Raw genomic sequence first — 5,635 nt, forward strand, 5'->3', positions numbered from 1 at the left:
CTGGTCAGGGCTCCTCCCTGGCCCTGGTCAGGGCTCATGCAGGAGGCAACCAGTCGATGTGTTTCTCTCTCAATGATGTTTCTCTGTCTTTCTCTCTCTCTTCCACTCTCCCTAAAAGTCCATGGAAAAATATCTTCTGGTAAGGATTAACACCCTCCCTCCCCGAAATAATATTTTAACATTCTCACCTTGAAGAGAAATTGGTACAAACACTGAGACCACAATAGAACTAACTACATTCGGTCCTTCCATGTTTGAAGGTGGAAAGCACTGACAACGATAGATGAGGTTTTCTCAACTGATTGTTTAGGCCATATTCCAAGAATTTTAGACTGGGATAATCCTCTTTTCCCATTACTGCCAAGGTACTCAGTTATATTTAACATTCTAGATGAGGCAAAATTCAACCGATATAAACCTTGAGGATTTCTTTTGCATGAAGTATGCTCAGATCATTAAAAATTTGGAATTGAATCAAAACAAGGAACCATTTGATTTTTTATTATTTCCTCACACTGTAAAACACACACACACACACACACACACACACACACACTTTTTCTCATCAGTATCCTCAGGAAAAAAGTAAAACTTCTGACTTAGTTGAGTTCATTTTTTATTCTCATGCTTTTTACATAAAAAATCATTTGGTCTGATATTGAACTGAATTACACTTATTTTGTATATATTGCCCACTGCTTTTTGTATTTATATTGTGCAGCAAAAAACAAAATGGAGCGAATGTGTGGCATGATGGAAATATGTGTGTTAATTCTAAGCTCCTTTTAAATGCGTGAGTATAGGTGTGGCAACCAGAGAAGACAAAGTTTCTGAAAGTCTGTGACACTTGTGAATTGAAAGTCTACATTGTTGGTGCTGCTCTGAAAGTAAAAACTTGGACATTGGCTAATGCATACACTCACCCGCACAGAATCGGTGTCCGCACATGGACAACGAACTGCTTGTTGCAGTGAAAACGCGTACGCGGGCCATGGTCCACATGCATAAATACAGGTATAAATACAGAGAAGAGCTAAATCCACATCTTGTTATCTGTTCCTGCTAACTTCTAAACAGCAGGTTTTACCCTGCTATTATAGATGAATATTTTAATACAAATAAGAAATTTGCCTTTTTCTCTTTCTCTGTTCTTATTGAGGCCAGAGAGAATTTTCTCCCAGAAATATCTGTTAAGCTCAGACAGTTGAACAAATTTTGCGTTAGGAACGGCAATAAAGCAGTATAGAGAATGGAATAAAAAATCCCAATACATTATCCATATGCCTTTCTCCTAGGAGGATCCTGAGATTTTCCTGATAAAAGAAAAGTAAAATTTCTTCCTGCCTCCCTAGTGAAAGAATTAAGAATCTGTTTTGGAACCTTCTAATAATTGTTTTCTGGAAAGTAGATTTAAGGAGCTCATCCTCTGGTGACTTAATCCTATGAGATAATTGTAAAAGGGAGATTGTCATGTCAGATATGAAAGGAGTATTGCAGGTTTACTGAAGAAGCATTCTGTCTTACTTTCATGCTTCTACATACGTCTCATCAGGGTCCTTTGCAACATGGGTGAATCTTGGTTTGTACATTAAAAATAAAAAAATTATAATTTCTCCATTTTTTCATGTCAGACAGATCCCTTTTGAAATAAAGTAGATGAAGCTGTATGAAACGTGCATTTGTTTCCTGTGTCCATCGCTTATGCAGTTTGATTAATAACCACTATCAGGTATTCCCTTGCCCCTCTAAAAGTCAAAAGTCAGTTTGCTAAGGAATTAAAACTGTTAAATTCAATTTTTTAAAATACATTTTTATTGATTACAGCGAGGAAGAAGGGAGAGGGAGAGAAAGATAGAAACATCAATGGTGAGAGAGAATCATTGATCGGCTGCGTCCTGCACACCCCCTACTGAGGATGGAGCCCGCAACCCGGGCTTGTGTCCTTGACCAGAATTGAACCAAGGACCCTTCAATCCGCTGGCCAATGCTCTATCCACTGAGCCAACCATCTAGGGCTAATTTTTTTTAAGTGTCTTTAAGATCCATATACAAAGAAAAATTTAACCTCTGGTTAAAATGATTGCATCAAATAAGGCAATAACGAGGCGATCTCACCAATCAATGAGACGGTCAGGCTACCATTTTCTGAGGGTAAGGAAGCAGATGACCATACATGGAATAACACCAGGAACCTTTTCTCTTCCCTTTCCCCTTGAAAAAGACACACATCTCCTGCAATTGGAGGAAGAGAACAGGAAGCCAAACTGGCAACTGCAGGATGAAAACTCGTCTGCCTGGCATGTTCAATGCTGTTGTTCTTCATGGGATTTTTTTTTGTTTTTTTTTTTTTCTGTCCAGAGGCAAACCTAAGCCAAGAATTTCATCTTGACTTTTCTTTGAGTAGATCTGGCATGCGTTTCCTGGCTCGTAGGTGCCTTCCTAAATGTGAGAATCAGGTATAAGTTGGATTTTCATGATTTATCACATCAGCACTGACTATATCCACCAAAATGAATCCAGGAGGAAATGATGGGGGAAAGTTTTTAAACTATATTGGTCATTTTCAAATTGTGCTCTAACACACCCTAGGAATTCCATGGAAAGTTCTTAAAAGCCACTATAAAAAGCAAAGGGGCAGTTAGTGGACCAAGGGCCAAGCCCTGCCTCACTCTGGACCACATTCATTTCCAACAGAAAAGTTTCAGTGTTATTGGATTTTACTTATCCAGACTCCACATAAGATTTCATTTGAAGAAAAAGAGTCTATGGAAACAAAGCCCTAAAAAATAAGCCCTGTAAACAATTTGTATTTTCTTCAAACTCAAAAGAAGTCTGACTCGCTCTTGATGGCTCAGGGCCTATGAAATACCCATGATATATGTGTCAGGTGGCACTGTTTATTCCTTTGCCTGGGTGTCTTTCATTCCTTTGTTAGGTCCTTATTGGTTCAAGGTATTGGGAGTAGGGAGAAGACTTTTTTCCCAAACCTTGGCTGGTTATCAGAATCACCTGGGAATTTGGTAAAATACAAAGACCCAGACCCACCTCTTCAACCAGTCTATTCCTCTGTGTTCTTTATTGTCCCTCCAGATAATGCCATTACACACCGAAGTTTGGAAACAACTTGGCTAGAAGACCTTTGCTTATTACTGTTTTAAAAAATGCAATATCCCCCTTTTGGTTGGGTCTAAAGAAAGAATATCATCATTTTTAAACCTTAGGAATGGGAAGAAACATAGAAAACAATATCTATGAGAAACCATGAGACACATTTATAATATAGACAATCTGATACAGCATGGCTTAAGCAAATATTAAATCAAAGTTCTCTAAGAAAGCAACATATTCCAGCTACATCATTGCCTTGTGCTGACTCATTGATTCATTTAGTACACATTTAATAATGAATGACAGAGAAATAAACCAATAATTACAGGACAATAAGGTAAGTGATTAAAGGAAATAGAGTGTGTGTGGGTGATAAACCCTCTAAGGTTACCCTGTATTTCAAGAAATGCTCACAGTGGAGGAACATTTATACTGAGGCCTAATGCTCAAATTTACTTTGTAACTTTGCCAGCATCAGAAAATTCAAAGTATATAGTTATTCTTTGTTTTATATTAAACTATCATAATGAGGTTTTGGAAACAAAACTTAGTGTTTCCCTTTTTAATTGGATTTTCTATACTTTTTATAATGACTCAAACATGTTCGATATCTTGAATGGGAAGCACATAGATAATCATATTTCAAAGTCACTGCTGTTCAAAAAAAAATCTGAGAGGTCCTTTGACAACCTGGCACCCTTATTACTTAATAAAATGTCCATGTCAATTCCCGTTCACCTCATCCCACTCTACCATCCAGTCCAGAACCCACATCTCCCTTACATTCTTAGGGACTGCAGATCTGAAATGTGTCTCTCCAGCCTAACAATGCATTTCAATTGAATTGGAGAAGAATTAGGTAGAAAGGTTTAGGGCCAAGACTAAAATCATCCTTAGGATTTCCTCTCCTCTGGTATAAAGAGTTTCTCTTACTACAATGCAGGAAATGAATCTGGAATATATAATGTAATGAAGCATGCCGCAGAGCACAATAAATTAGTTTCTACATAAAAATTAAACATATGTTTCAGCAGAATGAATAAACCATTGGACTTGAAATCAAAAGGCCAATCAATATTTAGATCCCTGTTCTGCTATTTATTATACATTACCTTAAGCAAGTAGCTAAGTCTCTTTAGCATTGTTTCCTTATCTGTAAAAACATGCATAACTATTCTTCCATTACAGATATTGGAAAAATCAAATTAAATAAATTATGGGAAAGCACCTAGGATTGTAGCTAACAGCTACATAAATTAAAAGCCTCATAAATTATTATCAACATTAAATTAATTTTTTTTCAAAATGTCTTTTGTTGCTAGGATAATATAGAGTAAATTAGATTTTTTCCAAGACTCATATGGTAACTGGGCAGTATTACTTTCAGTTACCTAGTATGGAGAATGAAACATAAATGGTCTGTTATGTGGTAGGAATAAGTCTAAGTGCTCAAGATTCATCAGTGAGTACAAAAGACAAAAACTCCTCCATCATGGAACTTGTATTCTAGTGAACAACCATGTGTTTTCTTTTTTGGTCTTCCTCAAAGCTCATCTCCAGTGCATACAACACACACATACACACACATCCCATATACTTTGTGACTATATTGTTTTCCCTTGCTCTTGCAAAAAAAAAAAAAAATCCATGTGCAAGGTTGCCAAATAAGACAATGCAAATGGATTATGATGTAAACAGTGGCTTTGGAGTTGTCCAGTTTAGTGGTATATGTAAATATACATGAAAGGAAATCTCTTCTTTATAGCTAACTTCTAGCCTTAATTTCAGCCTCTATCAGGATTGTCTGGGGAAGACAGGCTCTTCATGGAATAACCAATGAAAAATGAATATTTAAAATTATTTTGTTAATGCCCTAAGCTACATAAAAAGTTGCCTTTGTACTCAAAGAAATTGCCTTAGATCTTACAGATAAGATAGCCTCTTTGGAATATAACCTAGTCCTAGACTGAGAATATTTTTATGATACTAGATCGCTGAGGAGTGCTTTCATTAGAAAGAAGTTGGGGAGGGGGAGGGTTGTCTTGAAGAATGATACTTGGATAAAAAAAAATCACATAGAGTCACTCTTTTAATTTTGGGAAGTTGATGACTATAAAACAAAGGCATTGAAGTCTGTTTTGTTTACCCTCACAAAAGCTCAAGTGACCCTGTACTTTATTCCTGCAAACTCCTCCCTTTATAGAACATGGAGAGAGAGGCCATATGAACTGTGGGCTCATAGGGATCATTTGAGGACTAGAGTGTTGTTCCTAGAATCACATATCCAACAGTTGGCTATTGGGTGGATTTGAAGTGTGGTAGAAGTAGATGAAATACTAAAATGTGACATATTGGGTGAGCATAGCAGAGCTTTAACACTAGTATCAGTACCTGAAGTTGAGCAAAAGAGCAGGACAACTATGGATAATTCACACTTCTGGAGTTCCTCAGGGCAAGCAGTAAATGAATGTTTCCCTTGTACTAGATAGAGCCATGCATGAGTGACGGCTGTTAAAGTTGGAAATAC

This window comes from Myotis davidii, unplaced genomic scaffold (assembly GCF_000327345.1).
Source record: "Myotis davidii unplaced genomic scaffold, ASM32734v1 scaffold98, whole genome shotgun sequence".
Classification (NCBI taxonomy): domain Eukaryota; kingdom Metazoa; phylum Chordata; class Mammalia; order Chiroptera; family Vespertilionidae; genus Myotis; species Myotis davidii.